General features: G+C 38.3%; 1 non-coding gene across 1 annotated transcript; it reads right to left on the bottom strand.

Moving 5' to 3' along the window:
- Window positions 1-5,065: 5,065 nt before the first annotated feature.
- On the bottom strand, window positions 5,066-5,172 carry LOC111754761 (U6 spliceosomal RNA). The gene has a single exon (XR_002789429.1). It is a non-coding gene; the product is annotated as a U6 spliceosomal RNA (small nuclear RNA).
- Between the last annotated feature and the right edge of the window lie 7,855 nt (window positions 5,173-13,027).

Raw genomic sequence — 13,027 nt, 5'->3', positions numbered from 1 at the left:
TATATTCTTTAGAGCATTTTCTTTTCCTTTCTTTTGTACAATGACAATTACACATTTTGGGTTTTATTACTCCCACGGTTCTTATTACTTTTTGTTGAAGAGAGTAAAACCAAATGTGCCATAACAGAACAGAGTCAGTCAATTCAAAAGGATGGACATAATAGATAATGTAAAAACAAAATACTGGGTGATCAACAATGGTTACCATACTGCCTCTTGCTATTTTAAAAAGAATTGCCTATATAATCAGTTATAATAAAATTGAACAAAACAGTAAAGAATAAAACCAAAACATTGGAGACATTACAGGACTTTAAAAGAAGATAATAGTCAACCGGAATGGGTGTCATAATGAATCTTATTGTCTTCACAGTTTTGCCTATACTTTCGAACTTGGTACTATCAAGCAAAGCAGAATAGAGGAAAATCAGTCAAAACAAGATGATGAGGGCAATACAGGGTTTCAAATCAAGTTAATAGGAAATCAAAGTGGATTACTATAATACATCCTGCTATTATAATACAATCCATGTATTATAATACATCCTGCTTAATTAAAAAGATAAAAATAAAAAAGTAATCAAAACAAGGAGATTGAGATAAAAGAGGGCATAACAACAAAACAGTGCAGGTCAAAGCATAACCATTTAAAGCAAAATAGTGTTTCACCACCAGATATGCTGACATAAAAGTAGTTACCATAGTGTCTCTTTCCTTGAAATCTTTGAGTATTATTATAACCTAAGCCCCCCTAACTATCGTGCTGAAGCCTGTTCTGTATAAGCCCACCTGCTGCTTCCCCTCCCCTTCTCCCTTCACATCTAACTAGGTTAAGTTCTAACTTCCCAAAAGGCCACAAAACAAAGACCTGAGCCCGTCACAAATTGTGTTAATTGCATTAGATTGTATTAGATTGTACTATTCTTCACAAAAATAGCTTCGTTATATTTGTATCATAGCAATACCTGTAACTTGGCCTTACTGTATATGTGTGTTTTCCTGTTCCCTCTGAGTAAAGGATCGATATGTTAATCAATGCTCTCCTCTGTAAAGAATTGTAAAATCTTACCTAATTGATATGTCAACCATTGTTGCCCTCTACAAATAGCAGTTGTAGTGCTAAAGTAAGGTAACTAAGGTTGTTAATTGCTGTTAGACCTCTCTATTCTTTGCTAAGAAAAACAAGATTTCTTCTTATCTAAACTTGCTAGTATGCAGGAAGACTTAAAATTGCCTTTCTGCTTTGTAGTGCGTCACACCCCCATCCCCTTCCTTACATTGTGTGACCAGCAGCTGTTTGTGGATTTACAAGACAAAAGACCTGACTTTTAGCTGTGAGGTGCGCAGTCTCCAAATTGGCTCCTGGAGGCTGTGTCACCAGGCCTGGAAATAAAGCCTTTGCTTCCCAAATTTTAATTTCTTGCTTCCTTAGATTTTATACCGGGGTCCGAGTTATCACAAGTATAACTTTGTATACTGTAGCAACAAACATATCAAGACAATGTAAAACCATTCAAGAGAATGACATTATTACAGGGTATTTTGAACCAACTATCAGAAAATGAACAATGGTTTCTGTATAATCTCCTTGTCTATAAAAGTTTTTGCTTATATTATCACATTTAATAAAATCCAATAAGATACAACCTATTAAGACCGAAGAAGACAGAAGAATAAAAGCTTGATGGGACTTCAAAGCAAGATGATACTAAATCAGCACTAGCTATTACGATGTTTTGTTTTCTCCAAAAGAGCTGTTCCTACCATCCAACCTTCTCTGCCTCATTTCTGTTGAGCTCTTTTTCTGTAGTTTGTTGTCAGTTTGTCTTCTTCATTTTGCTTTCTACTCCATTCATTGTGGCCTTTCTGCCACTGTTTCTGAAGTCTGGGTATTTTCTTTTTTTAGGATATCCTGCAGTATTCTCTGTAGAGTTGAATTGGTGGTTGCAAATTCCCCTAGTTCCTCTTTATCTTGGAATCACCTTGTTTTTCCATCAATTTCTAGGGACAGTTGTGCAGGCTATATCAATCTTGGCTGGAGGTTGTTATCTTTCAAAGCTTGAATTATTTCCCCCCATGCTCTTCGTGATTTGATGGTTTGTGAGGCATATAGGCTTTAGTGAGGTTTTTGTTGTTGTTAATGTTGTTAATATAAAAGCTGATAGGTATTTAATGTTTACTCTAGGTACTAGAGGCTTCAGATTTCTCAATTTTCTTCTATCATGGTACCACTGAATTTCCCTGAAAACTTGTTCATTAAATAGAGCTTATATATCGCAGCATTTATCTGGAATTCTCTATTATTGTACTGCCATTATACTGTGGTGGAAAGGGGTGATATTGAAGAAACGTTTTATATTCTTTTGATTAAATATAAGTCATCTTGTGGGCTTGGGCTTCTTGGCTGGAGTAAGAATGCTTTATCCTTTTTTTTTCCTGCCTTTCAGTTGCACAAAAAATTTCTGTTATGTACTAAAAACTGGGAGTCAACACCACCTGAATTGAATCATCATGATGCTGCATATTGTGGAAAGTTGCCAGTATAAAAAAGAGACGTGGTGAGGAAGAGCATAGCATTGTGGAACCTCCTAAGTGTTGTTTGAAGCCATTAGCTCTCCTGGAGCAGCTTGTTTGGCTGATTTCCTAGATATGAATTTGCCCATTATCATTGGAGGAGCTCAGGACTTTGTCCCTGAGAGTTTCTGTGATTCACTTTTGGGGAGCTCTGGTCCTTACTTTGACCATTACTTCCTGGCCCTAGAAGGGAAGGAGCATGCTGTTTAATCTCTAGAACTTTGTCATGCTGGCTTCCTGATATGAACTTGACTGTTCTCATTGTTGGAGGAGCTCAGGACCTCACTGTCACTGAGGATGGCTGTGGTACTTTTCAGGGGAGCCCAGGTCCTTATTTTGAGTGTTGCTGCTTGGCTCCTCAACCTACCAGCACAGATCCTATACCCCGCTGGCACAGAATTTCTAGCTTCCACTGCTGACCTTTGGGCCTTCTCACCAAAGATTCATAGAACAGACTTGCATTCATCATTGTTGTGGCATTTAAGCCTCGAGCTGGACTCATGGGAAGCATTTTCATGGACTCTAGGTCTTCATCTGGACTCATGCAGGACATTGCTGTAGGATCCAGGCACTCAGATGGATTTTTTAAAGCCTTTAGTGTTGTGCAAAGATTTCCTGCACTTTAACTCTCAGTGTATTTAACACTGAGTAACCATCATAACATAATATTATAAATTGCGCATCCTGGGGCTGGGGAATTAGTTCAGCGGCATAAGCACCTGCCTTGCAAGCGTGCAGTCATGAGTTCAACCCCTGGTACCGATTTAAAAAAAAATCAAACAATAAAATGTGCATCTTGTATGTAATTGTTCTCCTTGCAATCCCTGACCACAACAAAAATTGGTACCAAGAGTGGGGTTGGATCGATAGAAGGGTGGAATGATCTTTTAAAGACAGTTACAATGCTAGCTAGGTGGCAGTAGCTTGCAGGGCTAGGGTAAGGTATTTCAAAAGGCTGTATATGCTTTGAATCAGCATACACTATATGGCACTGTGTCTCCCATAGCCAGGATTCATGGGTCCAGAAATCAACAGGTAGAAGTAGGAATGATACCACTCACCATTAGCCCTAGTGATCCACTAGCAAAATTTTTGCTTCCTGTCCCCACGGACCTAATGTTCTGCTGCATTAGAAGTCTTAGTTTCAGAGGGAAAAAGGCTTGTACTAGGAAGCACAACAATGGTACCATTGAACTGGAAGCTAAGACTTCCCCCTGGTTATTTTGGTCTCCTCACGCCTCTGAGGAAACAAGCTAGTATTGCGTCACAGTGTTGTCAGGGGTGATTGACCTAGACTATAAAGGGGAAACTGGACTACTCCACAATGGAGGAAAGGAAGAAGATAATGTGGAGTGTAGGAGATCCTTTAGGGCACCTTTTAGTACTACCATGCCCTATTATTAAAGTCAATGGGAAATTACAACAACCTAATCCAGGCAGAGTGACAAGTGTTCCAGAACCTCTAGGAATGAAGGTAGGGTCACTCCAACAGGGAAAGAACCAAGACCTGCTGAGGTGCTTGATGAAGGCCAAGGGAATCCAGAATGGGTAGTGGAAGAAGGAAGTTCTTTTTTTTTTCAGTCTACTAAGCAGTTTTATTTCAGTCTGAGCTCAGTCTCCAACAATTTTATATGTACATTATGCTGAGATCTGGCTAAAATATATACATTGCTGATCTATTCACTGAGAAATGAGTAAGATGAAATAGTTGGTATGTGTCCATTTTCTTTATTTTTAATAATATTATATAGATATTTACTGTGCTAATATATTTTATAAACCACCACATAGAAATTCAAAACTTAAGAGCCAAAGACCAAACATTTGTAGTTTCTTTACACATTACAAAGTGACATGTACACGCTATTTTTCATATTGTCATAATTTTATACAGAATTTTTATTTACCAAAATATTATAAAAGAAAACCAAGAAAAATTTCCAACAAATAGCTAATGCTAGTGAATTTAATTTCTGGATGTACTATAAGTTTTTATAAACATTAAATCATATTAATTATTATAAATGTCTGCTTATCCATATGCATATATATAAATTGAGTTCTTTAAAAATGTTGAATAAATTATGCATCCTAATAAGTATATACCAAGGACATAATTTACTAATGGCCACAGAGTAAAAGGTTCAAATACATATTCATAATTTCATTAAAATAAATACTGTGATTTACTTTTGTGTTTATAAAGCTAATTGTCAAATGTCTTTGTAATCATTTAAGATGAAGACTGTATTCTGAAATAATGACACTGAAGTTCTCCTATCTGATGTCATTGTTTTGTGAACCACACTAATGCCATAGAACGATGTACCAATATCACTATTTTCAGAAGCTACAACAAATCATAGGGTCAACATGCAGAGATTGTTTTAGAAAAGTCTATGATAGTGATTTATGCTTTAAAAATGTTACTACTCAAGTTATAATATTCCAATCTACTACAGAAAGTCAGATGCACCACTGTTTTCCTTAAAAAAATATGGAACGCTTCACGAATTTGCGTGTCATCCTTGCGCAGGGGCCATGCTAATCTTGTCTGTATCGTTCCGATTTTAGTATATGTGCTGCCGAAGCGAGCACAAGAAGGAAGTTCTAAATACCAGCTATGACCCCATAGTCAGCTATAGAAAGAGGATTGTAATTACTCTTGCTCCCCAAATATGGTTCTAACATAATATAGACTTATTATGTTGATAGACTTAATGCTGATTCTTGGGGAATGTTAAACGTGTGTTATAACGTTGAAGTTATGAACTGATAGAGTAAGCATCAACCAAAGAAAGCCTACATTCTATTCTGGTAAGGGAATTAGTGCATTTCTGTTTCTATGCAGGATAGTTATAACATGTTGGGCACAATTATATGCATGTCTTTGCATCCGGAGACTGGTTTAAAGAAATGTCAACTGATTGTCAAGTTGACAAGGGAAGATGGTATTGGTTGAGTGATTATATCAATGTGACACATTTAGAAGCTTAACTAATTTAGCTTAGAAATTCTACACCCAAGGATGTAGAAGACCTACCCTATGGTGGCTCATCGTCTGGCTGGTATAAAAGGGAAGGAGGAAGGACAGATGAGGTTCTCTTCTTTGGAGGAGCTCCAGCCTTTGCCTTCAGCATGGACATTGTCTCCTGGCTTCCAGGGCATACTCTTTAACTTCTGCCTCCTGGCATAGACTCTTCAGCCTTCTGGTGTAGACACTTCAGCCTTCTGCCACAGACTCATTGGCCTGCTGGTGCAGACTTGCATGTGACACTGAGGTGAACTCCAGACCTTGGATTGAATCCTTTGGGCTCCAGAATGCAGACACCCTCTGCACACCTCCTTGTCTGACTCTTTGGCTGACCATCAAAAGCCAGTCTTTTAATTTGTTATACATTTGTATATCTTGTGTTACATCCATTTTCTCTAGTAAAATCCTGACTAATACAGGTTCAAATTGCCTTGGTTAAGTGGCTATATTTCCACCAGATGGACAAGACTATGGAAAGTTGCTTTTCTTAGTAAATAGGGCTTTCATAACAGACAAAGCACTGGATATGTTTCAAAGTGGTAGTTTTAACCTTCCTTTTGCCAGAAACCTGAGGGAACTTTTCTGAGATCTTCACCTTGAGAACCTGCCTGATTTTCTAGAAGTAAAATCCAGGAATGAATGAGGCCTCCTTAAACTGGACCTCCAGAGTTTTCTTGCAATCAAACTAATCCACACTCAGCTTCCAAAAGTTTGTCAAAATTACAAGGGAAGTATTCTATAATTTTAGGGATCCAGTGGCTTTGCTCAAGGTAAAAGTAAGCTGAGCCCACCTGTGATTCTCTATTAGCCTGTCTCTCTAGATTTAGGGGTGGCAATTTGTAATGTGACCTCAATTCTTTGAAGAGGATATGAAAAGTTGTTGTTTCCAGTTTTCTTACCTTTTTTGTTGCAAGTATGAGACTGATTATTTCCAAGCTCTTAACAGTTCAAAACTGAAATTTGAAGTCTGTATGCAGTTTTCAAATTTCATCAAATGGTGAACATAAGATTTGTGCATTTCACTGTATAAAATTTTTGTTTTAAAATATAATGAAATACTAAATGGCAGTTTATGATTTGCAAGTTGGATCTTTAGGGACAATGTGTGTGGATGACTATAACATAACTTGCAATTCATCACAAAGATGGGACAATGAGTAGAAAGAATGTATAAGTGGATAGACATGAGAAAAGGAAATATATAAAATATTAATTATAGATTTTTAACATCACACTCACTTTAAAATTCTTTTTAAAATTCTTTATGTACAAAATTTTCATAATAAAATGTTGGAATGAGGGACTTCTGGAAAGATAGTGGAGCAGTAAGCAGCAACAAATCAGCTTCTTCAGGATTCAAAATCCAGACATTAGAAAATAACAACTTAGTGAACAAAAGAAGGAGAGAGATGGATCCCTGGAATTCATGAAGGATCCAAAGAGAAAACTGGAGCCCACAGAGAAATTGAAGAGACAGGGAACAATGCATAAAGAGAAGAAGCAATCTGCACTTTCTCCCCAGTTTTTGGCTCATGACTAGCAAAAGGAAGATTGAATCTACAGAGACACAGTAAAAGCTGGTCACTCCAGAGGCCTTTAGCAAGAACCAGACCAGTTGAATGGAGCAGTAGATGCTGTGTGATACAACAGTTAGTGAGTGCATCCAGGCCAAGTGTCTTCTCTACCCCCGGGATGATGCCATTTTAGGGAAGGGCCAATTGAGCCCAGGACTCAGATCAGTCACAGGTTTTCTTAATCTTAGGGATCCCAGTGTTAAACTCTCATAGTAACTGGCTGATGGACAACCAAAGGAGATACCTGTGGTCATGGAGCTGTAGTCAGGCCATCAAGAGACACCCATACTGTTTTAAGCTAAACAACTCAAGGTCTACTTCCATGACTGGAGGCCAGATTCAACCTGAATTTCTGTGATTTGAAATTCCCAGAACTAGCAAACCAACTTCATCCTACTGCAGGCTGACTGGGACCACCCAGCATAGATCTGGGCTCTCAGTGAATTTCTTGCCTACAAGCAAGAGCAGTCTCCTCTTGAAAAGGACACTGCAACAAAACTGTAGATGCCAGAAGATAACCACAAGCTTCAAATCACAAGCACAAATTTTTCTTCTTTTTCCTTTTCTCTTTCTCCTTCTCCTGCTCCTCCTCCTGTTCTTCCTCCTCTTCCTCATTCTCCTCCTATTTTTTCTTTGCTTTTTTTCTTTATTTAAATTTTTGTTTATCTGGGTTTCTTATTGCTTGTTTTTCTTTTTTTGGTGAGTGTGATATTGTTTTTAGTTTTAGTTTAGTTTTGTTCTTATTTTTATTTCTCTTTCTCTCTGGTAGTCTTCATCAGTTTCCTGAGGCTTTGGTTAATCTTCCTTTGTCCTTTAGCTTGCCTCTACTCTCTTTTTCCTTTGTTCATTTCTCTATTTTTTTTTCTCTTCCCTCTTTTACGTTTTCCCCTCTTTGGGTGAAGTTGCTCTGTGTATAATCTTCCGATTTGTTTTAGATTTTGTTACATAACTATAAATCTTGTACCTAGGGTTAAAGGTGGCAAATTATTAGTTATCACAGTTTGTTCTTTTCCAGTCTGTATTTGATGCTATTTTATGACTGATTGTACTACTTTGGCCAATGTGTCATAATTGTGGTGGTCAGTTATTCTTCCTTCTACGCCAATACTGATGTTGTCTGGGGGTCATAAATAATGCCATAGTACACCACCAAAGAATTAGGTGCTAGGCCAAACAGGCTGAAACTTCTCAGACCTAATAAATTGAAGAGGCAGGATCTTGGAACAGACTCAAAAGCCAAAAGCCAACTACGCCTAGAAAATATTTCTGAAAAAGTAGTCATTTCCTAAAGAGATCTCAATCATAGTAATAAAGCTGCCTACCACAAGCAATTTAGAAGCCTCAATGCAGAAAAAATAGAAAATGAAAAAACACAGAAGCAAGATGCAACCCAACATCCTCAACTCATACAAGGAAAGTCCAAGGGGCACTGAGGTAGAAAAAAATCAAAAGCTATCCAAATGAACTGTTTGGTAGTAGCAGAAGTAATAAAACAGATGAATAAGTTTCTTGAAAAAGCCAGAACAGAAATAATTACACAGATAATAAAAGAGAAAATGACCATAATGAAGGAAATGGTCAGTGAATCTAGAGTAGATATACATAAAAAAGCAAGAGCTTACAAAAGTCAGGGAATCCAACACCCAGCTATATAAAACAAACATTAATGGATATGAAAAATTAGATAAACACCATCATAAGAAAAAACGGAATTCTGCAAAACAGATTCAAACAGATATCCAGGAAATTAAAATTCTATTGAAATTATACATAGCAGAGTCAATCAATGAGAAGGTAGAATATCAGATCTAGAAGATAGGATTGTGGTTGGTGAGCATCAAATGAAAGAGTTGTTAAAAATAGCAACAGACCTCAACAAAGTCAACCCAACAGCAGCCAGATGACACAAAAAGAATAGTATAACATTACTTGGGATCAATTAAAAGTTAGAAGATAGCACAAATGTTATAAAAAATTGTTAACAGAAGTGGGACTCCACCTATCCAGGTGCAAGACCATGGTGCCACATTCTAGGGATGTATCCTAGCTAGCCGCCTGGGCCCTAGAGGCTCTGAACTCCCAGCCAGGTACAAGGCCTTGTCACCATACTCCAGGGATGTGCCCTTGTTAGTTGCACAGAGGATCTGAGTTCTGCCCACCCCAGCATCCCAGTACAATCTATCAGGGGAATGCCCAGCCAGCCTCACAGGTCACAGAGGTATCAAACCCTGCAGAATAGCTGACAGGTCCTGGGGCTCCACCCATCAGAGCACAAGGCCCCAGCATCATAGTTCAGGGGTACATCCCAGCTATCCCTATAGGCCCCAGAGGTTTTGAACTGCACCCAACCAGGAACAAAGCCCTGGCTCCATACTCCAGAGGTGGCTCCTGGCTAGCCACGTAGTCCAGAGGCTCCAAACTCCACACAGTCAGATGCAAGACCCCAGTGCCACCCTCCAGGGGTGTGTCCCAGCTAGCTGCCTGGGTCTCAGAGATCTTGATCTCCTCCCAGCCTGGCACAAGTCCCTAGCAACACACTCCAGAGGTGTGTCCAGCTAGTCACCTGGGTCCCGGAAGTTCTGAACTACCAGCCAGGAGCAAGGCCCTGGTGCCATACTCTGGGGGTGTGCTCCAGCTAGCTATTTGGCTCCTGGAAGTTCTGAACTCCACCCAGCCAGGTTCAAGGTCCCAGAACCAAACTCCAGGAGTGCATCCCTGCTAGCTTTATGGAGTATCCAAGCTCTACCTAACCCAGCATCCCAGTGCAATCCATCGGGAGAATGCCTGACCAGCCTGACAAGTCATAGAGGTACTAATCCCTGCCCAGCCCCCCAAAGCCAAACATCAGGGAGCAACCACCCTAGATGATGGGTACTGAAGATTTTGAGCTCTGCCCATCATAGTGCAAGGCTCTAGCACCATAGTTCAGGGTTGTACCTCAGCTAGCCACATGGCTATCAGAGGATAAAAGCTCTGCCCAGCCCAGTTTCCCAGTACAATCCACTGGAAGGGTTCCTGACCACACAGGTCCCAGAGGAAAAATGACAAAATGAAAGAGCAAGATGTAGTCTCAGTCCTTGTCATGGTTTAATTAATGTCTGTGTCCCCCAGGCCTCATGAGTTTGCATTGTGTATTTGTGATTGGTTCATTGTCTAGTGCTTGGATTGACGATGTCAGTGCTCCACCCACATAGGGGTGGAGCCAGGATATGATGTCATGGCAGGAAGAAGGTGTGTCTTGCTCTTTGCTGGTTCCTGTTTGCTCTTTGCAGCCACCATAAACTGCGGCCCAGCCATGCCCGCCTGCCTTGGAGCCAACTGACTGTGGACTGAAACCTCCAAAAACTGTAAAAAATAAACCTTTCCTTTCCCCAGTTTGGGCTTCAGGTATTTTGTTTCAGTGACGAGTAAAAAGTAACTTAGACAGTTCTCCAGCCCACCAAGAACAAACTAAGGAGACACTGAAATGGAAAACACTGGAAATTGCACAACTGAACTTTCTAAAATGATAGCAACAGAAGTAAAGAAACAACTCCATAAAGAGGAAATTAGGTCAGAAATAAGCTCCCAGGTAAAAAAAAAGAAATTATAATGCATGAAGCAGATTCAAAAGGATATTTGGGAAATGAAAACCTCCACTGAAAGCTAGCAAAGCTCCTTGAATAAAGGTGAAGATAGGCTCTTAGACCCTGAAGACAGGATGGCTGCTCCTGATCATGAAAGAAAGATCTCTTAAAAACAACAAGGAAACAGAAAACAACAATTCGACAAATTCAAGGCGATGCAAAGAGAAACAATATGTGATTAATAGGTGTCAAAGAAAAAGCAGGGGTCAACAAAAATGACATAAGACTACTTTACAGAAACAATAAGGGGCTGGGAGATTTAGCTCAGCGGCATAAGCTCCTGTCTTGCAAGCAGGCAGTCGTGAGTTCAATCCCTGGTACCGAAAAAGACTACTTACAGAAATAATAGTAGAAAATTTTCTTTTTTTTTTAAATTTTATTTAAAAGTAAAAAGAGAAAAACACAAAACAAAACCAAGCGGTGTAAGGGTACAAGTAATACAGAACTACACACACACAAAAAAAAAACAGTAAGAAATCACCAGTTAATAGAATACATATTATCATCTTAGAAATAGTTGCTCAAATCACAGTATCAAAGAATACAAAGTGGACATTCAAACAGTGAGACTGCAAACAGTTGTGTTCAATGATCCAACTAAAAACATTAATATGGTCAGCCATTTAACACCCCTAAACACACTTGCTGTTGTATCCTTTAGAGCTCTTTTTTTCCCTCTCTTTTTTACAACAAAATTTACACATTTGGGGTTTTATTACTCCTTAGTTTTTATTACTGTTTTTTTGGGGGAGAGAATAAAGTCAAATATGGCAAAACAAGGCTGTCAGTCAAAACCAAGGATAGACATAGCACATGATGTAAAACAGAGTACAAGGTTATCAACAATGGTTATCAATGATGTCTCTTGTTTTCTTAAAAAGAATTGTCTATCTCATTAGATATTATAAAGTCGGACAAAACAGTAGAGAACAAGACCAATAAAACTTAGGCATTGTAAACATTACAGGACTTCCAAAGGAGACAATAGTCAAACCAGAATGGGCAATCCCCAATTTGAAGTTATACTACAAAGCTACAGTGATAAAAACAGCATGGTACTGGTAAAACAAAATAAATCAATGGATTAATGGAACAGAGTAGAAGATGCAGACATAACTCCAAGCATTTGTTTTAGGCAAAGGGGCCAAACACCTTAATTGGAAGAAAACCTTTTTAATAAATTCTTCTGGGAAAACTGGCTTTACACATTCTGAAGATTAAACCCATATCTCTTACTAGGAAGTGAACTAAAATTGAAATGGATCAAGGATCTAAATATTAAAACAGAAAGACTTATTCTGCTGGAAGATAGAATGGGTAAAATTCTTGAAGACATAAGTGTAAGCAAAGATTTTATGAACAAACATACAGTGATACATGCATAGCCATGTTTATAGCAGCACAATATATAATAGCTAAATCTTGGAAACAGCCCCTTTGCCCATCAATAGGTTAATAAAAGAAATGTGGTTTTTATGTACAATGGAGTACAACTCCACCATAAAGAAGGATTAACTTGAGTCATTTATAGGAAAGTGAATGCACCTCGAGACCATAATCTTAAGTGAAATAAATCAGACTCACAAGTTTAAATATCACTTTATTTTTCTTGTGTGAGAAACTCAAACTGTAAATAAGGATCATAATGGAGGATAATATTGGAAAGTAGGAAAAACATGTTCAAATAGGAAGGAGAACAAGGGAAAGGGAGCATGAAGGAAAGGAAGGGAATAGATATAAAAAGAATGCAAGGAAAACAATAGAAGCAAAGCTTTTGTAAAAGGGGAGTAGAGAAAGAGTTGAAGGAAGAGGAGGAAAATTGGGGAAAAAGAATTAAGATGTTATTTACAGGTACAAATTCCCACTAATGAATGTGATCTATATATGGAAAACATGTACTAATAAATTTTTTAAAATATTGGAATGAATATATAATACTGTACATAATGCTTGATAATTCATGTTTTTCACTTAATACTTCAATATTGTTAAGCATCTTTATAGTTTATTTTGATTCCAGATCTGACACCATGCTACTTCTAGCTCTTCCCCAAATTCAAAATGACTATGAGCAGTAAATTTTTTAATTGACTCAGAACATTGAAGAAGCTCTAACAGTGCAACTAAAGGTATGAAACAGGATCTCCAGAACTGCTTCATAAAGTGGGAAAAACAATGGGATAAGTTTATTCAAAGTGAGGGGGGAATGTTAGAGGGAA

The sequence above is a fragment of the Cavia porcellus genome, unplaced genomic scaffold (genome assembly GCF_034190915.1).
Source record: "Cavia porcellus strain 051 isolate PalLab524CR breed Dunkin Hartley unplaced genomic scaffold, mCavPor4.1 scaffold_3, whole genome shotgun sequence".
Lineage (NCBI taxonomy): Eukaryota > Metazoa > Chordata > Mammalia > Rodentia > Caviidae > Cavia > Cavia porcellus.
The sequence above is the reverse complement of the archived record's forward strand: the minus strand, read 5'-3'. Positions and strand labels throughout refer to the sequence as shown.